This window comes from Rhipicephalus microplus, chromosome 3, assembly GCF_043290135.1.
Source record: "Rhipicephalus microplus isolate Deutch F79 chromosome 3, USDA_Rmic, whole genome shotgun sequence".
NCBI lineage: Eukaryota > Metazoa > Arthropoda > Arachnida > Ixodida > Ixodidae > Rhipicephalus > Rhipicephalus microplus.
Genome location: NC_134702.1, coordinates 200,855,827 through 200,881,100, shown reverse-complemented (window position 1 = coordinate 200,881,100; position 25,274 = coordinate 200,855,827). Strand labels below are relative to the sequence as shown.

The following is a 25,274-nucleotide window of genomic DNA, read 5'->3' as shown; positions in this document are numbered from 1 at the left end:
CAATACTCGGCCCTAAGAAGCTTCGCCCAAAGAAAAAAAATACTTCTGCAACATTCTCAACGCGTACACCAATTTACTCTCAGCTCGCGGATAGCTCGCGCATGCAGAAGTGCACAGGTGACAGCTTTGGCTAACTCAGCCATCCGGAAAGACTAAAAAATGCGCGCGAAACACCGCACCATGGACCCTACACTACGCATGCGCTCTCTCGTCTGGCAATTGCGGCAACCGACAATCTTGGAGGCTTCCTCCATGCCAGCAAGCGCAAACATGCGCGCTCGCAGCGATTTCGAAAAGCCAGTCGGTAGGTTCAAAGCACTGCAATCTGCACAGTTCCGAGAGCACACGTGTTTCTGTTTGTTCTCGAATGGAGAAAGCTTTGGTCTTTGTATGTCGGTACTGCGGCGCGCCGTACGCGAACAAGTGCAATATGCAGAGGCGCCTAGGTGCAGCGCGTAAACATCACGCGTTTGTAGCAGAGAACCAGTTTGGCTGTAGCATGCAAGGACTCGTCATGCTGTGTCCGAGCAGCGTCGTCTTCTGACAACGGCAGCTCAGGTACGTGACCAGATAGCTCGGGTTTTTGATAGCGCACTTGAGCAGGTAGGCTAAAAAGCAGACAAACAAGAAACACGCGAATCGAGTGTTTGTCACGTGTCATGTTACTCGCTTGCGTCTCTTCTTTCTGCGCCACCTGCTCAAATATGCAATCTTACGAACTCGTCCATATTTCGGTTCTTGTAAGTTTGTGGTTACCAACTGCATGACTCTGCGTATATTTGCACGAGCATGTTGTAGGGCGTCACCGTATAATGTAATTATAACATTGCGGAATCAGTAGTGGTAGTCATGCGCGTATTCGTGCCTACAGTGAGCTATCAGTGCAAGGCGCTGTCCTCTTGAGATGACATGAAGTGACAAGAATTTCATTCAAGCCTTGAGGGACATGATACTTAGGGCAATGCCTCCTAGTTGCATAGGGGAAGCATAGCCCCGCTAACCCCATATCAATTCGGTGGCCACGCCCACGATGGCACCGAAAGTCGAAGTTTTCTGGTGATGTCGTGGCCCCTTTAGACGGCTTGGAGTTCCCGAGAAAATGTATGATTTACTGATGGTGATAAGGTTAATCATATTCAGCGGAATTCAAATCGAGAAGATTATGCAGAACTGATTCTTGGGAGGCGCGGCAAGCACAGCTATTGTCATTTGTTGAGGGACATGTTTTTCGTGATATGTAGTTAATAGAAGTGGTTGAAAAGACTGCTTTCCTCTGCCATGGACCGAACGTGCAACTTTCCGGTTACACACTTGATGCCCTTGCCCCTCCATGGGTTGCCAGTGGCAAGTTGTCTTTTCGTCCACCTTACTCACTACAATGCTTGAAACAGCATAATTAACGTTCCCCATACCTCTCTTCTCTTCATTATCTACTGGTTTTCATTAAGTTCAGTTCAGTTTATTTACCTTAGGGGTCTCCCGAAGGAGACGTTACATAAGGGGTGCGTTAACAAAACTTTCATATGATTTATACATTAATAGTTTCAGGTTGTGTCAAACAAGGAAACGAGCCTTCATGATTCTCTCCATTCGTGAGCAGCGGTTGTGGTGTATTTCATAAAGGTGTAGCTTCGCATTTGGGGTCATTCCGTGACAAACAACCCAACCATTCTGGCGACGGTCTCAAGTGTGCTTAAAAAAGAAAGCATGGCGATTTCTTGCTTTGAAAACAACAAATTTTCAGAATATTTGTTAGAGTAAAAGCTTTTGGTCACATGAACAGCCTTTAGAATTTCGCAGCATGTCTTGTGGGTGTTGTTTTTATGAAAAAATTAGCCTCAGGGTATCATTCTTTGTTTCAATATCAAATTTAGTTGAAATGCTAAGCAAAGGCACTTGTATAGCGTGTTCTAAGCTCAATAATATTAGTGCAACTTTTCTGCCATGTGCGCCTCCAAAGATTTTGCCGACATGTTCAGTGTTTGCATTTTTTTTCTCCTGTAATGTGGCGCTGCGCATGAATATCTGAGTAATGAATAGTTCCTCTACAGACGGTATATTTGGTGTTAAAAATATTTTGAGCTCACTGAAGTTTCTAAATTTACTAGAAAACATCACGAGCTTGAGGAAACCATCATTTTGGTCAACATTGAAATGCAGTTTATACCACATAAATGCATTAATTAATTATGGCTTTATAGCTCTATTGAAAAGAAATAAACCATTCTGCTTGTATGGCAAGTTTACTCATTACAATTTTTGTTTTAAGGACTGATTTTTAAAGTCCTCTGCTGACGGCTGTTTACTGATTTTGGTAATATGGCAGCTTTCTCGTTAAAGTTCTTCATTGGGAGTTCTTCTTTTTACATGGTGATGTACACTGTCGTTCTTTATAAAAGAGAACACACAATCGCGTCATCTGCTCTCCACAACGGCTGCCTATAGTATCTTGCAGTGCTTGTACAACGGCCATAACTTGTTGTTTTGTTTGCCAATAGATGACGCCAAAAGCCAATGTCTTTTCTTTTGCTGCCAGTTGATGAAGGTCCTGTAGGCAGCCACCGCAGAACGCAGGCCACGCGCTCACGTGTTCCCTTTCATTAAGGACGGCAGTGTACCCAGTAGCATTTTGTTGTACGTATGATACAAGCCATATTAATTTTTGTTATATGTGTAAATTATTCCAAAAAGTGTCCCACAGACAGCCAGAGGTTGGGGGGGGGGGGGTGGTTCATGAATGTACTGCTAGACTGTGCACTTTGATTTGTGTTATTTTCTGATCTTGAACAGGTTTGAAGACATGGAAGGAAGCAGCAAAAAAGGATACTAGCTTCAATGCAAAAGGAAGTTTTTGGAAAAGAGAATTCTGTGCTCCCTCTGTCACTAATCTGCATGTTACACTTCGCAAGGTGAGTGAGTACTGACCATGTGACATCCATTCCAAATTTTATGGCTTTGGCTTTGTAAAGATTTGGAAAAAACCCACTGCCATAATCATTTGTGAACAGTTGAGTGCATCCAGGCCTTCCCACTGACAATAAAGATCAGAAGGCTCTTATTTCTCATGTCAATTCAGACGCCAAGAGTGCTGCTTTTACCGTAATAGCGTGCGCAGAAAGTGATGAAACAGTCAAAACAAAAATCTTATCTGGTAATGCCGCCTAAAATTTTTCACACCAGCTCTCCATGAAGTCGGGATCTGACAGCATTTTTTAGGGTTCGAATAATTTTTAGCTAACAGTGATTTATTTAATACTGTGAATAAGCTATAGGTTTCACATAAGAAAGCTGTTTTTTATGAAGTTTATCTAGCCAAGTGGCACTCCACATTATGAAACTATGCCTTGGCGTTAAATGGTGGTATTTTGGCAGTGCACTTGTCGCATGTTTTGCACATTTGTTTACCTTGTCAGGGCCTTGAATCGTGCTTTTTCGCCGTGCTGCTTTCGAGCGATTGACATGAGCAGCATGTCAATCACTCGAACTCACTCAATCACTTGATGGGCCGAGAGAAGGAATGCGATTATGGCGTGCGACAAATCTTCGGTTGTACTCGATGGATCCTTAAGATTTTTGCTGCGTTGAATTCGCGAGGCAATAAGCTGTTATAGTGAATCCATTCCATCAAGGCTTTTTTAAGGGGAAAAATGAATAACTTTTAAGCTGATAAATTGTTCTTTGAACATATGAGCATATAATTGTCCCTTGTTAGTTGTAGGTTCATCATTTAAGTAAAAGATGGCAGTGAGTGTTTTATATCAAGTTTTTAAGCCTAAATCATTGCACATTAATGTCGGCAATTTCGAAGTCTTTTTTTTTGTATTTTACCCATATTGTTAAAACAAAATTTCTGGAAACTTCGTATGATATATCTCAAGCTTCCTTAAGCAGAATGTACTTCATTTTTGTAAGAACTATGTGGCCCTTAGTAGGAGTCTATGTTCACATAATGCCAAGTTGTTATGAGATTTTCAAACTTCATAGTGACATCACCACCTGTATTGTCTTTTGCACATCTCCTTCCTTATGAAGAGCTCCGTCTTGGTGAGAGGTAGGCTTTTAGTATTCTGAAAGGGTAATTTAACAATTTGCTAAGAGTCTCTTTTCTCTCTAGTTATCCTTTAAAGGGACCCTGCATCACTTTTTGAGCATGGTCAGAAAACGCTGCAAATTGGTAGTAGAGGCTCCTCACAACACGCAAACCAAATATTATAGCACAGCATGCGGCCTGGAATTCACAATAAATTATCAAAGCCAGTTAAAATTACTTTCTCTTCTCTAGAAAAATCATGGAAGACGTTCAAAAATTGCTCGTAAAAAACCCATCTATCAGCCATTGGTTGATTTTAACATGGCACGCTTGTTTGTTAGAGAGATCGCTGCAAGAGGCCGTCACTTGTTCACGCGTGCACGTGCGATGACACTGAAAAAGTCTCGCATTCAAAGAAAAAAAAAAGTACTCAATGTCACGAGGCGGGGGGTGACGTAATTTCTTCGCCCCTGCCACCCCTCCTTGCTTAGCTTCCAGCATTTTCATCGGGACGACAGAAGAGAGAATGCAATTGCAGCATGTGACACGTCTTCGTAACTCCACTCGCACTGGATGGATTCTTAAAATTTTTGCGGCATGGGATTCGTGAGGCAATAAGCTCTTCCAGTGGATTCATTCCATGGTTACTAGAAAAAGTGTTTCAGGGCCCCTTGAAAGTGCCAGTAAACAACTTCGCAGTCCAAAATTTCTGGAGAATTAACTGCAGGCTTGTACACTGTGAAGATGCTGCTGCAAGAGCTTTGGGAATAAATACTCCAATAAAGTCACAGGGTACAGAGCAACCCACCTGGTCTGGTTTCGGTTTCTTACTCAGCCTGCTCATCCTTTTTAGCGGCAGTGATGGGTGCGTCGAGCCTGTCGTTGCGATTACGCCCACTTCGGCAACATAACACGACATCGGCGACTACGTTATGTATGCACAGGCAATGGCTGTGTGAGGCTTGCTTCATGTGCCGCTCGTGTCATAGCAATGTGGGGAGGGAGTGAGGTATGCACTGGTACTCTGGTGGTATGGTTGCGAGATGCCCCTTCATCTTGGAGCCTTCTGTTCTTGCAGTGTTGCTTTTCTTGGTTGTCTAGGAGCTCTACCAAAGCAGCAGAGGGCAGCACAGAAAAATGGAAATGCTCATTCGGCTGCCTAAATAGTTGAAACTACGTTACCGCAAGGCCGAGCTGCCGTTTTACAGTGCAGAGGAATGATCGATGAAGTCAGTGCTGCATAATGTTGCCCATGGGCATGATTATGCCGATCCTCGACGTCTTTGACCAAGCCGTAGCAACCACACGTCCCCTCTGGTGCTAGGTTGTCTTTTCCTTTGGATGATGAGGCCGTTTTGTGCCAGGCCACCCACGCTCGCATTGCCGGAAGCATCAAAGGACCCCCGCTCGCCACGCTCAATCTGCGCAGCTGAATTGTCGTCCATGCTGTCGCCGCCATCTCTTTCAGGAGGCTGTCTCGAGCGAAACCATTTCGGTCGTCGTTTTAAATTTTGTGGCGCGGCGCCGCAACAGCATGCCCCTCGCTCTCAGGTTCTTAAGACAATACTCATATTTGGACGGCTGTCAGCAGGCCCGCTTCCTTTCGGCAACGTGTTCGCAGAACCGCAAACACCCCTCTCTACTTGGCTCAAGTGCCGATCCTAACACTGTGCAGGAGCCCATCATGTATTCCTGCAATGCTCTTACCTTTTGACTGGGTGGCTGAACTTGCTTTTAAAGTTTTTTCTTTTGTGTTGTAGGTGTGCAGCAGCGATGATGAAGGGTTGGTTGACAGTTCTAATGACACAGCATACTTGACTTGTGACAGGCGTTGCTGACATGCTGGACCCTGGCAAGGAACTACGGTCGAGTTTGGTGGATTTCGGAACATGGATTTTATTTATTTTTTTTATTTTATTTATACAATACTGCAGGCCTAGGGCGGCCCAAGCAGGAGTGGTTTGTTTGTATATCAATGATGAAAACCAGATTTAAACAAAAAAAGAAATACAAATTGAGAGCAAGAAGAAATAAGCAATGAACAATCGAAGAAAACACCAGAGAACGGGAGAGGACTAATCAGTGCATATTTCAGACATATGGCAAGGCAGACATATGGCAAGAAGCAAGGCAGCAATGATCATAACAGTAGCGTAGCACAGATTTTACACAACTAGATATGGGAAACCAATCACAGGATGAAGGCACCGTTACAAATTTATTCTGCGAGCTGGTTAAACAACTGAAGAACATTATTTGATAAGAAGATTTCAGATGGTAAGGCATTCCAATCACTTATGGTGCGCGGGAAAAAGGAATGTTTGAATATGTTTGTGCGTGCAAAAATCGAGTTAAATTTAAAAGGGTGAAAGTTCCTGGTGGGTCTATGGGGCAAAAGGTTTAGATAAGGAGAGGGGTCGAGTGCAAGTTTACGGTTCCAAAGCTGATAAAGAAATTTTAGTCTTGTTATTTTACGGCGGCTCTGTAAGGTCATGATGTTGTTAGTTTGCATTAAAGAGGTAGGCGAGTCATGTCGGCGGTAACGATTATATATGAATCGTACAGCCAGCCTCTGAATTTGTTCAAGTTTGTTTATGTCTTTTTTAGTGAACGGGTCCCAAACGATACACGCGTATTCAAGACGAGGCCTGATTAGCGTGTTATATGCAAGAAGTTTAACATGGGAGGGGGATTGTTTTAGTTTGTGACGTAAGAGGCCAAGCTTACGCCGAGTTGATGCACAGATTTTATCGATATGCATTGACCAGGTTAAATTATTTGTAAATGTTAAGCCAAGATATTTAAAGCTATTGGTTTGAGAAATTTCGACTCCCTTTACAGAGTAATTGAACATAAGAGGACATTTTTTATTAGTTATGCGCATGTACACCGTTTTAGTTTGGTTAAGCTTCATTCCCCAAGTGTCGCACCAATTAGATATTAAATTCAGGCTGTCGTTGAGGGTAATTTGGTCATTAGTTGATTCAACAGCTCTGTACAGAAGACAGTCGTCCGCAAATAAACGAATAGCAACGCTTTCGTGCACACAAGAAGTTATGTCGTTTATATATACCAGAAATAATAAAGGCCCCAGGACACTTCCCTGAGGCACTCCGGAGTTAACTGATCCAAGATCTGAAACGTGACCACCGACATCAACAAATTGTTTTCTATGTTCAAGGTAGGAGGCAATCCACTTTATTAGAAGATGCGGGACATTAAGTGTATTAAGTTTATAGAGAAGACCTGAATGCGAAACCCTATCGAATGCTTTGCTTAGATCTAGGAATACTGCGTCAACTTGGCCGGACTTGTCGAGAACTGAAGAAAAGGTATGCACAATAGAAACGAGTTGAGTGGTAGTAGATAGGCCCTTACGGAAACCATGCTGGAAGGGTGTTAAAATATTGCGGGAATTTAAAAAGTCGACCAGATAGTTGGAAATAATATGCTCCATGAGTTTGCTGCAGGAATTGAGAAGCGAAATAGGGCGATAGTTAGTAACGATGGCTCGATCGCCGGTTTTAAAAACAGGAACTGTACGTGCAATACGCCACTTAGCGGGGACAACACCTTCAGAAAAGGAAAGACGGAATATAACAACTAGAAATTTAGCTATGGATTCGGCATACCGATAGAGAAACATGTTTGGAATCTTATCAGGGCCTACAGAGGATTTCAATTTAAGATTAAGTAACATTGCAACTATTCCTTCATAACTGATAAAGTCAGAGTTCAGTCCGGTTACATTACGTATCTCTCCAATATCATTACAAGGCACTGAATCAGAATAAACGGATTGAAAGAAACATTTAAATTCATTCGCAATCAGCTGTTTATCGGTTATAGTTTGATTTCCTATTATTATGCGATTAATGTCGTCACGCCCTCTCGCATTTAGGTGACGCCAGAATTTTGAAGGATTAGTTTTAATAAAATTAGGCAAGGTGGTAGAATAGAAAAATTGCTTACTCGCACGAATTTTATCCACTAGTGTTTGGCGCAGGCTTCTGGATACCGAATTGTTTACCTTACGTTTTTTCAACCTTTTGATCTTGCGTACTAAATGAATGATATCGCGATTTATCCACGGGTTTGCGCGGCGCACCTTCTTTGTTTTCACGGGAATAAAGTTATCGATGCAGAAATGGCAAATTGTTTGGAACTTGTCCCATAGTAAGTTAACATCGTTATCGGCGAAGTTGTCGAGTTCAAAGTCTAGATAATCAAGAACACTTTCGTCGTTAGACCTACTGAAGTCTTTTACAGTTTTTTTGTCGGAATCATGCCCTAATCGTCCACCCAGTTGACACGTAAAAATTACAATTTTATTATCAGACAAACCGTCTACCACTGCAACATCTGTTTCAGACAAGGTGGCACTGTAAAACACAAGGTCAAGAATTGAAGAAGAATTTCCTTGTACTCGCGTAGGAATGTTTACGGCTTGGTTAAGATTGCATGCAAGCATAATGTCGAAAACCAAGTGGTCATCGGAAGAGGGGGAAGATAAAGAGGGCCAGATAATATTTGGAAGGTTGAAATCTCCGGCAATAATAATGTTACTTTTAGAGAATCTGATTATATGATCATATAGTTTAGTCAAGAAGGAGGAATCAGCACAAGGCGCCCTGTAAACCGCAATTAAAATAAATGACTTGCCATTACAGCTTATACGCAGGCATAAACTTTCATGGCCGTCAATCTGATCTAACGGATCAGCACTTACGTTACACCTAAGAACAACAGCAACGCCTCCACCGTGCGAAGGCCTGTCCCGCCTATGAATGTGGTGGGAAGGGGGAACAATATCAGAATCGGGTATTCCATCATGTAGCCAAGTCTCCGATATTACGGTCACGTCAGGATCATGGGTTAGCAGGACAGATTCGAGTTCACTAGCTTTATTTACAATGCTTCTTGCATTGATGTTCAAAAGACAAAAATTATACGCGGGGATGGCAGTAGATTGTCATGTACTGACTTTGGGGCGACCAGTGGAATAAATTTTGACACGCGCATTTTTTACATCATCCCAAATGTACACGTCATTGTCAATGTGAAGCTTATCGTTGAGAAGGTACACGTTTTTGCCACTGTCTTTATCTGGTTTGGCACTTTCCCGCAGCAACTTCCTTTTTCGGAGCGTTTGCCGAGAGTAGTCGTTTTCTATGAAAATCTTGGTGCCTTTCAATTTCTTTGCGTTTTTGAGGATATTCATTTTTTCGTTGAAGTCTTGCAAGTACAAAATTACGGGACGATTTACACCCTCTGGACGATTTACACCTTTTTTTCCAAGTCTGTGAATTCTGCCAGTTGAGGCACATTTCACACCCAACTTTTTATCAAATACTTCGCTGATTACTCGAGTATGAAGATCAGCGTCGGATTCATTCTCTACTTCAGATATGCCAAACACCACAAGGTTTGAACGCCGACTGCGATCTTCAAGATCAACAAGCTTTTCAGAGTGTTGGGTAACAGATGAACGTAGAAGCGTTAGCGTGTCATCCAAGGCAACATTGTTTGAGGGTATAGACTTCATGCTCTGAAGAGACTTGGCTATTTCGGCGACTTGAGAGTTAAGTGCGGCTAAAGCTTCGTTTGATGCGAGCAACTGTGCATTCAATTCAGATATCGAGTTAAAGATTTTTTCCTGTCCTTCTAGTATGAGCTTTAAAGTATCAGCTTGCGGGCCAGGGTTAGTCTCAATATCTCCGCAGAGCAAGAGTTTACAAACCAGAAGGCAGTCATACACCATAGTCATACATGTCCGTGGGCACGGCAGGATAACAAGGAACCTGTTGTTAGATCGTACCGAGCAGTAGGAACTACCAACCTGGGCAATAAACAGGACGGGCTTGGTGAGCATAGTTGATTTCACATCGCCGTGCCCACTGAAGTAGAAGCGTTGGAGACCATGCTTTATAGCTGCTGTCGTTGGTGACGTAGTCGACCGAAGCGTCACGTAGTTTTCACACGGTTGATAGGCCAGATGATCAAAAGTTGCTTCGATTCGGGGGGAGGATGAAGCAGGCATGCGCGAAGCGGGTAGCCAGAAGAAGGCAGAGCCAAGGAACGGAGGCGATGGAGGCTGTCCAGCGGAGCCAGACAACACGCCACCGATCAGCAGCACCTGGGCAATAAACAGGACGGGCTTGGTGAGCATAGTTGATTTCACATCGCCGTGCCCACTGAAGTAGAAGCGTTGGAGACCATGCTTTATAGCTGCTGTCGTTGGTGACGTAGTCGACCGAAGCGTCACGTAGTTTTCACACGGTTGATAGGCCAGGTGATCAAAAGTTGCTTCGATTCGGGGGAGGATGAAGCAGGCATGCGCGAAGCGGGTAGCCAGAAGAAGGCAGAGCCAAGGAACGGAGGCGATGGAGGCTGTCCAGCGGAGCCAGACAACACGCCACCGATCAGCAGCACCTGGGCAATAAACAGGACGGGCTTGGTGAGCATAGTTGATTTCACATCGCCGTGCCCACTGAAGTAGAAGCGTTGGAGACCATGCTTTATAGCTGCTGTCGTTGGTGACGTAGTCGACCGAAGCGTCACGTAGTTTTCACACGGTTGATAGGCCAGGTGATCAAAAGTTGCTTCGATTCGGGGGGAGGATGAAGCAGGCATGCGCGAAGCGGGTAGCCAGAAGAAGGCAGAGCCAAGGAACGGAGGCGATGGAGGCTGTCCAGCGGAGCCAGACAACACGCCACCGATCAGCAGCACCTGGGCAATAAACAGGACGGGCTTGGTGAGCATAGTTGATTTCACATCGCCGTGCCCACTGAAGTAGAAGCGTTGGAGACCATGCTTTATAGCTGCTGTCGTTGGTGACGTAGTCGACCGAAGCGTCACGTAGTTTTCACACGGTTGATAGGCCAGGTGATCAAAAGTTGCTTCGATTCGGGGGAGGATGAAGCAGGCATGCGCGAAGCGGGTAGCCAGAAGAAGGCAGAGCCAAGGAACGGAGGCGATGGAGGCTGTCCAGCGGAGCCAGACAACACGCCACCGATCAGCAGCACCTGGGCAATAAACAGGACGGGCTTGGTGAGCATAGTTGATTTCACATCGCCGTGCCCACTGAAGTAGAAGCGTTGGAGACCATGCTTTATAGCTGCTGTCGTTGGTGACGTAGTCGACCGAAGCGTCACGTAGTTTTCACACGGTTGATAGGCCAGGTGATCAAAAGTTGCTTCGATTCGGGGGGAGGATGAAGCAGGCATGCGCGAAGCGGGTAGCCAGAAGAAGGCAGAGCCAAGGAACGGAGGCGATGGAGGCTGTCCAGCGGAGCCAGACAACACGCCACCGATCAGCAGCACCTGGGCAATAAACAGGACGGGCTTGGTGAGCATAGTTGATTTCACATCGCCGTGCCCACTGAAGTAGAAGCGTTGGAGACCATGCTTTATAGCTGCTGTCGTTGGTGACGTAGTCGACCGAAGCGTCACGTAGTTTTCACACGGTTGATAGGCCAGGTGATCAAAAGTTGCTTCGATTCGGGGGAGGATGAAGCAGGCATGCGCGAAGCGGGTAGCCAGAAGAAGGCAGAGCCAAGGAACGGAGGCGATGGAGGCTGTCCAGCGGAGCCAGACAACACGCCACCGATCAGCAGCACCTGGGCAATAAACAGGACGGGCTTGGTGAGCATAGTTGATTTCACATCGCCGTGCCCACTGAAGTAGAAGCGTTGGAGACCATGCTTTATAGCTGCTGTCGTTGGTGACGTAGTCGACCGAAGCGTCACGTAGTTTTCACACGGTTGATAGGCCAGGTGATCAAAAGTTGCTTCGATTCGGGGGGAGGATGAAGCAGGCATGCGCGAAGCGGGTAGCCAGAAGAAGGCAGAGCCAAGGAACGGAGGCGATGGAGGCTGTCCAGCGGAGCCAGACAACACGCCACCGATCAGCAGCACCTGGGCAATAAATAGGACGGGCTTGGTGAGCATAGTTGATTTCACATCGCCGTGCCCACACCTAGCCTTTGTTTGGAACAAAGGCTAGGCTGTTATCTTGGCACAAGTTGAACTGGATGAGGCAAGTTGTGGTACTTTTCTGGGCACCCCTGTTTGCTGAAGGCACAGTTTTCAGGGTCAGATTTTTATTGTGAATTTGCGACTGAAGAGATGGAGTACTTTCCCACGTTGACCATCTGAGGAAATGTCGGTGGAATCAAAAGGTATAGGATGACAAAGGAAATTGCAAACTCACAGTCACGTGCAGTGGACTCTCGTTAAATTAAATCTGAAGGGACCAGTAAAGTATGTTCTGTTCAACAAGAGTTAGTGTTATCCGTGAGATGATCAGTGGTGCAGAATGCAAGAATAAAACCAATCGTGTCAAAAGTGCTTGTTCCATTTAAGCAGCAGTTCCGTTTAAGGAATTTCTGTTTACCAAGAGTCCACCGTAGTTGTGGCAGTGAAGACAATGGCAGTCAACCCAGTAGAGACTGAACTCTTTATTAGGCGAATCTGTACCTAGCAAAACTAGATGGTCATGCAGTACTTCTAAACTTGTACGGGGCTATGCAATGAATAAATTATTGCTGAAGTGGCATTACAGGTAACAATAAATAAGTAAACATTTGTGCTTGTAAACATTGCCACTTTAAATTTTTCTTTTGGCTCTTGCATATAAATTCACAGATTTAATTAGTCATTTATATTTTCATGATGCAGAAACAGCAGAAGTCTGAAATAGGAGAGCTCGCTTTAATCATATGCATGGCACTCAAAGAAGATTGGGCAAGAACCTTGTCTTGCTTTCTTGCTGCTTGAGATCTTCTTTCTTTAAGCCGTGCAGGTTGAATGCGGCAATATGTATGTGGCTGATGAGGTTAAATTGTCTGGTTAATGCCTCCCAGGTGTCCTTCAAGGAATTGACTTGCCTAATCTGAACATTTTTCTTTACATAACATATCATTTGTGTTATGAGTGACATTTCCTGTATTGTGTCAGCAGACTACATATTAACAGACATGTTTGGTTTGTACACAGGTATGACAGTGGACGACAGTGACTAGTGGTCTTCCTGTGCTGTGCCAGAACTTTTGATCCAGCTAATGCACCTGTTCATCAAACCTCAAGGAGTAGATGGCCAGATTCTGGTGGGTCTGAAAGGGTAACTGAGCTTGGACGTATTGACTTGTTTGAAAGATCTGGTGGTGATGTGGAGTTAGGCCGAGTCGAAAGAAGCCTTATGTGGCTTATGAGTAAAAAAAATCCAGTCTATGGTGTTCGCAATGTGAATAAGAATAGTATCAAAACGTGGTAGTAGAACAACTGTCTCTTAAGATCATAGATTTTCGTCTGCACTGCCCATAGTGTTACCTAAGCAGACTGCCAACTAAAAAAATTCAGTATTAGGAGGAGTAGGGCAATGGAATGGTGAATTTGTTAGAAGTTTTTTCATCTTTAGCAGCAAAACTGTTGGAGCTTACTGTAGTTTGTGTAATGTTGCAAAAAATCGCAGGTTGGTAAGCGTCACAGATGATGTTACAGGGAATAAAGTATACACTGGCGAGCAAATGCGTACTGGCGAATATACTGGCGAGCTAATGCGTACAACGCTGCTGCAGTCCGAGCACGTTCACGTTCAGCGCTTCGTCGTCGTCATTTTCAGGCATCTACTTAGCCCGTGACATTACCCGCCGGCAGAAGCACCCCCCCGGTGCGATCAATTTTCGAGACGTGAGCGGTATGGCTTAAGCCGTGAGACGTGCACTATATCGGTCGAGACTGAAGCTGGTACTGACGTGGTATGAAGTGGAGCTATCTCATAGGTCATGCTGGTGACCTTTCGTATGACGCGGTAGGGGCCAACGTAACGGGACATTAGCTTTTCGCAGAGACCAACACGACGTGATGGTAACCACAGCAAGACGAGTGACCCTGGAGAGTACTGTACGTCGCGGTGCCGGTGATCGTAAGCACTCTTTTGGTTAAGCTGCGAGGCACATAAACGATCCCGGGCGACTTGGCGGGCGATGTCCGCTCGGGCCAGGGCATCATGAGCATAAGCAGTCGATGAGGGGGCACATTGGAGCATGGTGTCCATGGGCAAAGGCGGGTCATAACCAAACAGTAGGTAAAAAGGGGAAAATCCAGCTGTATCATGACGTGAACTGTTGTATGCGAAGGTAACGAAAGGTAAGTGGATGTCCCAATCTTTGTGATACTTGGAGACGTACATCGCTAACATATTCGTCAGGGTACGGTTGAGGCGTTCCATGAGGCCGTTGGTTTGCGGATGGTACGCTGTAGTGAACTTGTGGTGGGTAGAGCAGGATCGCAGGAGCTCGTCGACTACTTTAGATAGAAAACAGCTGCCGCGGTCAGTGATTAACTGACGAGGAGCACCATGACGCAGAATGATGTCATGAAGAAGGAAATAGGCTACATCAGTAGCGCAGCTGATGGGGAGGGCGCGTGTAACGGCATACCGCGTTGCGTAGTCGGTAGCAATAGCAATCCACTTATTACCGGTGGCCGACACGGGAAAAGGTCCTAGAAGATCAAGGCCGACTCGGGAAAAATGGCTCATCTGGTACTTCAATGGGCTGGAGGGTACCAGCAGGTCTCAGAGCAGGTGTCTTGCGGCGCTGGCAGAGGTCGCATGCCGCAACGAACTGTCGCACAGAACGGTAGAGGCCAGGCCAAAAGAATCGGCGGCGAATGCGGTCATACGTGCGTGACACCCTTAGGTGTCCAGCGGAGGGAGCATCATGCAGCTGGGCCAAAACGTCTGAGCGAAGATGCACAGGAACAACGAGTAAAAGCTCAGCACCATCAGGGCGGGCATTGTAGCGGTGCAAGATGTCGTTGTGAAGAACGAACAGTTGTAAAGAGTGGTCAGGGTGGGGAGAGTGCAGACCATTGATAATAGCACGCAAAGAGGGGTCGCGGCGTTGTTCAGCAGCTATGTCGGTGAAGCCGGTAATTGAAAGAACGAGGGCCTCTTGCTCATCTTCCTTTGTGTCAGGGGGATCGACTGGGTAACGGGACAAGCAGTCGGCATCCTTGTGAAGTTGTCCGGATTTATAGGATACGGAAAAAGTGTACTCTTGTAAGCGCAGCGCCCAGCGACCAAGGCGTCCCGTAGGGTCCTTGAGTGACCCGCACCTCCACCAATGATGTTACGGGGAATAAAGTATACACTGGCGAGCAAATGCGTACTGGCGAATATACTGGCGAGCTAATGCGTACAACGCTGCTGCAGTCCGAGCACGTTCACGGTCAGCGCTTCGTCGTCGTCATCCTCAGGCATCTACTTAGCCCGTGACATTATTAGATAAGTCCCCTCTACTGAATACAGCGGGAGCAAGCTTTAAATGAAAAATATGCTCAGTTCAGTGGAGCATGTCAAACACATGAAAGAGAAGGAAGAAAGACACTTGGGAGAGAAAGGAAGTGATAAAAAGATAGAGAGAAGTAAAGGAAATAAATACGAGATAAAAATACAGGGGAAAACATAGAAAGCACTCGAAAAAGACAAAAAAAAAGCAGAGAGAAAGGAAAAGAAAGAGATAAAAATAGAAAAGCAGGAAAAGGAAAGCGAAGGAAAGCAAAAAAATTGGTTCCAAATTTGCATGTTACACCCCAAATGTAGTCGAAAGACAATAGTCTTGCATCTGGAGAAAGTAAACAAAACGTTTATTTGATGTTCTGCTCAAGAAAATCGGTGAAGGGTATTCTGGAAGCGCTGCGTTAGAGTGCCTCGAGCGTGTAGCGGAGATGAACGAGCGCATCGAGGCACATTAGACACAAGCGCCATCTGGCAGTTATCTTCGAAAACGAAAGCGTGCAGCCCATGGAGAAAGATGCGTGCTAGTGTTGGAGGTAATATGGTGTAGAATGCAAAGCCACGGGTAGGTGCCATCATCGTGACGTCGTAGCAAAGCATTGGAAACACCTTTTTGAGTATCGCGTTGCACTGCCAGTGCAGCGCAATAAATGCTACATTTCTTAGTTATTTGTGTGTGCCTCTTCTAAGTATAAAGGCAGACATACAAAACTTTGAAGTGTTGTTATGGCGCCTCAGATATGCGCAATATGCTTTTTAATCAACAATTGCACAACTATGAACCTTGAGCAATATTGGTGGGTGTTGCGATTCGGGTTGGCCGTTTGGTGCCCTTTGAGCCATCGTTAGGGCGGACAAACAGACAAGTGTACAGACAGATAGACCAAAATGTTTCTGTAGAAGTCCCCAAGAAAGACTATCGTCTTTAAAAAAAAATGGAATTTGAAGGCCACCCAGCTGCGCATGTAGTTAAGGCTGGGCACCGCTAGTGCACAGGTGCCATAATTTTTTTTCAGCTTACCTTTTAGGTGATGCCTGGATGTTTTTTTATGTTGTAATTAAATGCAGTTTTAGAACACAGTATGCAGTAGAAATTGTGGAAACAACACTTCACTGCTGTGCTTTCATTTAAAGCAAAGAGAACATTTTGCCACTGCACTGCAGGTTTTGTGGCTTTCCTTTCGCAATGTGCCGCTATCTTGGCATCAACGTAAAGAACGAAAATTGGTGCTCAGGATAGCCACCGAAACACGTTTCTCTAGTCAATAATAAGAGCAGTGCACTTTTTGACCATGTCAAATTCTGCCATGTCAAATTGGCCACCTTGTGAGCTCTCGTTGTCCCATAGGGCTGATGCAGCCTTTCTGATTGGCTTTGAATTCCACCATTACGAAAAGCACCATCCCTGCAATCTCAGTCTTTTTTTGTCTTAGAATATTGCTAATTGTTATTTTTCAGGCTTTTATTATTTCCACAGGAGAATGGAATTTAATAAAGAACAGACTGTTCACATGGAACGTGTTTATACCCGTGTTTAGTGTCTATCTGCTTTAATAATGTTGTATGAAAGTACAGCAGTGATATATACCCTATCTGAATACACTCAAACCTTGATGTAGCGAAACCGGGTATAATGAATTATCAGTTATAACGAAGTACTGTGGAGCCCCACTATATCGAACCCGTTTATATCAAATTATCCCGTATATCAAACAATTTATAAACACGGCAAATTTAAATTGAGAATATATAGCAAAAGTTATTGTTACATCGAACGAAAATAGTGATTTACATTGAGAATATATAGCAAAAGTTACTGTTACTTCGAACAAAAATAGCAATGACAACCGATATATCAAACTCCATGTGCCTCAAAAGTGCCCCAGCAAGTTGGCTTTCCCTCGTGGTGGCGGGGAAAACTGCCGGCGCCACCCTAGAAAAAGGGGTCTAGACCCGGTTGTGCATGGGCGAACACCCCCCTTCAAGAAAGGATTCTGGCCCGCTTGCAGCCAATCGGAAGCAGTCGTCCTTTCTCCAAAGCCTGGAGGCGGTAGAAGTGAGCGCCATTTTTCCTTTCTTCATGCTTGTGTGCCTGCTGCTGCCTATTTTCCTCGAGTCCTCATTCAGCGTGGTCGGTGTTGGTGGTGTTGCCTGTTGGTGCTGTGATAGCTTTATTGGCACTCTCTCGTCATGGCTTGTGCAAAGAGGCAGAATTTGTCATTCGCTGCGAAGCACGAAATCATAAATAGAATTGAGTGCGGTGAAAAGAAGTCCGACATCGCCGTTGCGTACAAAATTCCAAGGAGCATACTGAAGTACAAGGCATACATTAGGGCCAAGTCGGACAAAAGGCCAGGGGCCCGTGGCGCCCAGCGTGTGCGCATTGCTGTGATGTTGAAGCGGCCATTTACAAATGGTTTGTGGATGTTCGGTCGCAAACAGCCCGGCGTCTGCCCCTATGATCGAGCAGAAAGCCAAGGACCTTGCTTTCCTGCTTGGCAGGAACGATTTCCAACATGGTTCAGGCTGGCTCCAATGGTTCAAAGAACGGCACGACATCGTTGGCAAAGCTGTTACAGGTGAAATCAGAGCGGCGGACTTGGACAGCGTAGACAAATGGCTCGAGGAAAACTGGCGAGATATCCCAGCAAGATATCAAGCCCAAGATATCTTCAATCGAGATGAAACTGCTCCATTTTGGCAAATGTTGCCAAACAAGACACTTCCAAGACGTGGCGACAAGACTTGCGGCGGCAAGGCAAACAAAGCTTGTGTGTCCGTTCTGTTTGCAGCTATCTTAGATGAATCGAAAAAGTTTCGACCTCTGGTTAAGGGGAAAAGCACGGTATTGCGGTGTTTTCGAAATGCGCTGTCGCTTCCAGTTACCTACCGAGCAAACTTAAAAGTATGGATGACAGGGGAGCTTTTCAGCAGGTGGCTATCATCGTGGAATGATACTTTGGTAGGCAAAAATCGGACAATTGTTCATCTCACCACTGCAGTACGACCTTCAGCAACATTGAGCTGCATTTTTTGCCCCCAAACACTGTCTGTACTGCAACCACTGGATGAAAGCGTTATACGTGCAGTAAAAGCTGGCTATCGGAAGCGCCTGGTGGAGAGGCTGCTACAGAACTTTTGTGTCAGCAGGGAGCTTAAGGTTGACTTGTTTGGAGCTTTTTCTATTATGTTGAGTAGATCATGGGCAGATGTCAGGAGGGAGACGATCCACAACTGCTTTAGGCATGCCGGCTTTTGCATGCCTGGTGATGGCTCCCCGAAATTCAGATGACAGCACTGAAGACACCGCAGGTGTTTCTGCTGAAGTTTAGAGCGAGCTGGTAGAGTTCCCGGGAGTTATTGATGGATCGACATGTGACGAGTACCCACAGGTCGCGGGTTCGATTCCCGGCTGCGGCGGCTGCATTTTCGATGGAGGCGGAAATGTTGTAGGCCCGTGTGCTCAGATTTGGGCGCACGTTAAAGAACTCCAGGTGGTCGAAATTTCCGGAGCCCTCCACTACGGCGTCTCTCATAATCATATGGTGGTTTTGGGACGTTAAACTCCACAAATCAATCAATCAATCGACATGTGACGAGTTCGTCAACGCGGACGATGATGTCGCCATCATGGGTCAGCTACAAGATGAAGACCACAATGCAGACATCGTGCAGACCATGAGCCAAAGTGACAGTAATAAGGAAATCGAAGATGGCCCGTTGACTACATCCTCCGAAGTGATTAGTGCACTTGTGTTGGTTCGGCGCTATTGCGTGAATTTGGAAGGTTGTGGTCTCACCTGCTCAGACTTGTTGGACAACGTAGAAGCCTGCGTGCTGTCGCAGGCAGTGAAGTCATTGACACAGAAGAAAATCCAGGACTATTTTGTTCCAAAGTAGGGCATGCAAGTAAGCCATCATATTAATAAAGGGCTTTGCTTATTGTTATGTACCTTCGTGTCGAATCCTATAGAGGGCCTATATCGAATTATGCCATATATCGAACTAATAAACGTTTTTGGCGAGTTCGATATACCCGGGTTCGACTGTAAATAAAGAACAGCCTGGTCATACAGTGTTGCTAATGTATTTATAATGAATATTCGCATATAACGATGTACTTTGGTGACTTTGTAATGAGGTTCAGACATTTGTAGCGGGCATTCGGACCATTGCGGCAGTCGTTCATTCAGACGATTGCGGCACTCTTGCCTGAAGCCTAATCAATTCCTAGTAGAAAAGTGGCATTTTTGGCTAGCAGAGGTCAGTCTTCAACAGTGCTAAGTGCATTGTAGTGTCACCTTTTGAATAATCCTCAAGGGTCATCATTGGGGTTGGCTGGGTGTTACCTGTTTACCAGCCTCTTAAGTAATACTATGAGGGCATGTATTTGTTGAATTTACTTAGTGGCTTAGCCAGTTAATATCTGTAGTTGCAACTTGGGGTTTTCAGTAAAATAAACTTAAATGTCTTATTAGCTACATGTGAATTAAGGTAAGTTTACTGTACTCAAAGACTTTGTGGTTTTCCTTTGGAAAGTTAAGAAACAACTTTAAATGGTGTTGTGGGGAGCTGCTACTTGAAAAGACCATATCTTAAGCACATCTCCAAATCTAACGAAAATTGGCATTGTATAGTGTGATAGAACTGGAGAAGGCAGAAGAGACGCTGCCCTGATTGATTGAAGCATGCTAGCTTCAATCAATTGAAGCGTGCTCGAAGTGTGCCTCAACTAGCGAAATAATCCCGTTCATCTTCCTAGCCATGTTCTCTGACAGTGGGGTTGCTGTTTGTCTGCTCAAAACGTGAGTCTATAGCCAATGTGCCCATTGTTGCAAACTTGTGGTACAAATGTCTTAGGTACAGATGTCACTTTCTTCGAAGTTCTAAAATTGTACCCAACTATAGTGGAGCTTTTGCTTCCGTTTTTAGTATATTCGTTCCCACATGGAAGCACAGGAGTGACTTACTAGGAAAGATTTTGCTTACGCCTCAGCTTCGCCTTACTTTGTATTATGCTGTCGTTGTAAAACAGTTTAAGCTCTGACTATATCTTTTATGGTTTTCAATTGCGAATCTACGAGAATCGCTGCAGCAAAGTTTGTTGGACTTGATTTAAATTGCCATCAATGGTGCCAGCTTCAGTCTTGACACATCATTTATTTGCCTGTTATATTCCTAGAATGGCATGCAGAAATGCTGGCAAGTTGTTTAATCATTGGCATTATTTTATTCTTGAAGAGAAAACAGTGAGAAAGTTTCATCTCAAAATGGACAATTGTGTGGTGATTATAACAAAGCTGGTGGAGCATCTGACAACTGTTTGAATTCAGGCTTCTGCATGGCTTTCTGACTGCTGTGCTGTTGTACTGATGGCTTTATCAACATGAGTCGAGATTCAGCTTTCATTTGCATATATCCGTGCATGTATTGTCTTTTAATTCATTAAGTCATCATAATTTTTTGCTTCTTTTAGGGCCATGGCAGTGGGCAAGAGGAGGATTACGAAGGTCGCGTCCAACAGCTTAGTGGACTGAGTACTGCTGGCCTGCTGCAGAATAGCTAGTGGCAACACTGGCTATAAAAGAAAATCTGACTCAGCTAGAAGACTTCGCAAGTCACTGAAGTAGTGGCCAAAGGCAAGACATCTATGTTTGTTTCTTAGGGCAGCTTGTGGGTGGACATTCCGAGGGGAGTGTTCTTCGACAAGAACGACAGTGTAGAGGCTTCCAAGATCTTTGCTACACCGCTCATGCTGTGCTGGGATTGGAGGTGGAAGACACTGAGAGCCCCTCTGTTGCTGTAATAGTCATCGGAAGTGGACTCCGGGGAAGTAATCTCACTCCCAGGCCATCATTTTGATCCGAGCCTTTGGAGTGCCTGTGACAAAGTGGTTCTGTAGGTAAACCGATGAGCTACGAAAAGCGCGTGCGCCACTTTGTACTTTCCGATCGTGTTCAAACGGGCCGAGTTAAGCGGGAATATTGGGCTATTCTTAGAAACATCTATGCGCCCACACGATAGACGAAAAAACGAAAGGCGAGAGGACATGCGGGCGCGCCCGTTAGTCTTCCCATTTGCACGTAAGGACGAAATTGCGTACGCACGCAGAAAATTGCATCAAAATGTTGAATCCACATGTGCATTGAAGAGAGACGAAAATTGAATGGTGAATGAATTTAGACTGATAACTTACTTTTTTAAGAACTGTTGTGTCGCAAATATCATCAGTAGCAAATGTTTATAATAGAAAAGACAATGATCAAAGGTTCGTCCTTAAATTTAGCTCTGAGATCTCTGCATATGAATGTCAGTGTGATGTCATAGACTTTAAAATGTTTCTTCGTATATTGGCCATAGTAGTTTTACGAGGTTTCCTGAAACTTGGTACATAATGTCTCGGGCCCCCTTATGAGGCAGTGTACTTCATTTTAACTGTTTAAAGACTATGCAGGCATAATAGACGATGTCGAAATCCATGACATCACAGGAAGTTGATGTGAGAACTTCGTACTGACATTGCCAGCTGCATCATCATAGTGCATGTGTTCTTGTTCTCCTTCTGGCAAGAGTTGACTGCGTTTGGTATTGCAAATTTGCTGATTTGAGAAAAGATTGTCCTTCTCTTTTACTGCCCTTCAGTATACCTTTTATTTTCTTGTTTTATGAGACTGCGAAAGTTCCTGCTTGTGACGAAACATGCTATTGGGTGGGAACTACTTCACAAGTTCGCTCATTTGTTGTTTGTCGAGCATCGCCGATGTTTTATGCAACTGTAATACTGAGAACCCGGTTATTTTGTTGCCAACCGCTGCTTTTTTTCCTGGTTGCTTCGTTGTTTTCAGTCAATTCCATCATAGATCCCATGGGATTGAATGCATTGGAAACATTGAATCTAAGTCGAAAATTTGGAATCATTCTAGGTCTTGGTAGACCCCGCTCCTATACCCCCCCCTTCAAAAGTCCGAAGCCAGGAAAACAAACGAAAAAAAAAACTTGAATGTAGGCCGTATAAAACAGTGAAGACAGTGTTCACAAAAAGAAAACATTTATTGAACACCAAGATGAAACAAAGCAGTCGGTTCATGATGCAAATAATTCAAGAAATGTATACAGTCCTGTTGCCGTGTTTCTTTGTCGTTGTTTCTTTGTCACTGCTTCTAGTTATTAGCGACATAAAGATGCCGTGCTTGCCGATGCTGCGCTCATTCCGAGTCGTCGTCGCTGACTTCTTTGTTGCTGTCTTCAAACAGTGCGCAATCCTCGGTGCCATCAAGCGCATTGGATATTCTACACTTCTTTCCTGGGTTGCCGTCCCACACTGCAGCCCCTCCAGCAACGGAAGTTTTCTTGTCTACTCCACAGTCCCGCTCGTCTCGAACGTTGGACGTTGACTCCCTGGCTAGGGCAACTTTTTTTTTATAAGCGGCAATATAATGACATTGCCTGTATGGGGCCATTGAGCTATGCCCCACACAGACCACTCAAAGCGCGACTCGACACTCGCCACAGAGATCAATATGGCGGTCTCACGTGTGTACTTGAGCCAGGTGTTGGCTTGGTTACTAATGGCTATAATACCGTCTAGGAGGCGCAAGTTGTGCACCATTTTTCTCAATGAAAAATGGCACGTTTTTCAAATTTTTTGAATCTAAGCGGACCCTGGAGTTTGACAAAGAGAAAGTTGAAAAAAAAAAAACTATCGGCCTAGATTCGAATAATTACAGTATGTTGCACGTTGCCACTACCAGTTGGCCCAAGTCAGGGTGGGTGAAAATTGTGAGGTGTGAAAAGGAGCTTCTGAGAACATTTTCCAAAACGTGTTGATGCTGCCAGGGGAACTGGGAGTGAGCAGCCATGGTACACAACCTTCGACATATAAATCACCATTACCCTGTGTGGCAGTCCTACATTTTCGGTAAAAACTTTTTTTTCTATTTTGAGTAAGCGTAATTCCTCACATAACAGTTCAAGTGCTCAACATTTGCCACATTTTCTCTCTTTATTTTTACTGATATGAACTCATCAATTGAGATTTGGTGCTTGATATAAACTTTGAGGATTTAGTATTATCTCATTTTTTGCAGTGGAATTGCACGTGTGTTATGAGATGAAGATAATTAGAGAGAATCATGCTATATTTGGAACATGCTAGCTTGCTTTATTCATGTGCAGAACTTAGTTACAAGAGTCCCATTTCACTGCTACAAATGCAAAGCCAAGCAGTGTGGATTGCAGCTTGAGAGGGAAGGTGGCGATCCCAAAAAACTTTTTGCTTGGTTCTTGTGGCCCATTCACATAGGCATGCACACGAAGCGGCAGAGGGGGGAAACAGCCCCCTCATGGGAGAGGGGCGCCGTGAAGGACTTCGCCCCGCCCCCACACGCCCAGGCGCATTCACACTTGAGAAGCCAAGTGAAAACAAAACCCCAGAGAGGTCGAAAAACCACATCCACATGCGTCAAAAACATTCACATTCTTTCTACCCCTCGTACATACTACTGCTCCCACCGCCTTCACCTCATTGAGAATTCATTCCATTTTGCTCGTTTTCTGAGCAATAAATTTCATACCACATTCTAGTTATGCTTGCAAAGCACTATAAAGAAATACCGTAAATACCCGTGTATAATACGAACCCGAATATAATACAAGAAAAAGTTTCAGAGACGCGAAATAAAAAAAGAAATTACCCGCGTATAAAGTGACGTAGGAAAGGTCGCGAAAAGCACATTTATTGATTACACATCCACCATGTCAATCGCTGTCATCTTTAACTGCACTTTTGTCTTCTGTTCCATGGAGGGCATTAGAGATGCCGCACTTCTTGAAGGAATGATGCACAAGGTCCTCTGGGATGCTTGCCCAAGCGTCTACGATCTATTTGCATAGCGTGGCCGGCGATGCCCGTTGCAGTCGCCCGGTTGGCGTCACTGCAGGCTCACCTGAGCGCATCCACTCGGCGTAGCAACGCTTAACCGCATCCTTGAACGGCTTAATTACACAAACGTCGAAAGGTTGCAGTTCAGATGTCATCCCACCAGGGATCACTACCAGTTCCGTGCCGCAGTCGTGCAACAGCCCCTTCACTGAATCGGCCAAATGGTAGCGAAACGCGCCCAGCACCAGAATGGATGGAAAAGACAGCAGGGTGCCAGGCCGTCTGGACCACACGGCCTTTACCCAGTCTAGGACAAGGTCTTCATTCATCCAGCCTTTATCGTGACATCTCACCATGACATTTTTTGGCAGCTTCGCCCTTTTCGGCATTGTCTTGCGCTTCAACACAACATAAGGTTGGAGCTTGTGGCCGTCCGCCGTGCACGATAACAGGATGTGACATGCGTTTTTTGATCGCCAGTGGTGCGGACGTTTTGAGCCCTTCTCGTGAACTCTAAGGGGTGATGGCATGTCCAGGTACTGTATAAATGTGTGTAAGGGCCGCACTTTTTTTTTCCTAGAAAAGACGACCAATTTTAAGGTGCGGCCCATACACGCGATGTGTAATTTTCTTGAAGCAAAAAAAAAGAGAGAGAGAGGGAGAATGTACCAGCTACTGAACGAAAAACATTTATTGCAGCATATATCGTCGTCGCTCAACGAGTCGTCAGACTTGGAGTCCGAGATGGCCTGTTGCGGAGCATCGTCCTCCCACAAACAGTCATCCTCGGCACCATCAAAACTGTTTGATGTGCCGGTTACTTTAAAGCTTTGGGATACGACGTCCGTCAACACCGAGCTCCACGCGGACAGTACCCAACTGAGAACAGTAGCAAGCGGTGCCCTCTGCAGCCGTCCGGTCGGCGTCTGCTTGTGGCTGCCACTTGCCATCCATTCAGTGTAGAGACTTCGGAATTCAACTTTAAAAGGTCGATTAATGCTGACGCCCAAAGGCTGCACCATTCCAGTGAGGCCTTCCGGAATCGTGGCCCTGTCTGTGCAGA

The 25,274-nt window shown here is 45.1% G+C and overlaps 1 long non-coding RNA gene across 1 annotated transcript; it reads left to right on the top strand.

Moving 5' to 3' along the window:
* The first annotated feature begins 269 nt into the window (after positions 1-269).
* Positions 270-22,453, top strand: LOC119170065 (uncharacterized). Its single transcript, XR_012894136.1, has 4 exons — positions 270-558; positions 2,791-2,909; positions 13,026-13,135; positions 20,807-22,453. It is a non-coding gene; the product is annotated as an uncharacterized LOC119170065 (long non-coding RNA).
* Positions 22,454-25,274: the final 2,821 nt, after the last annotated feature.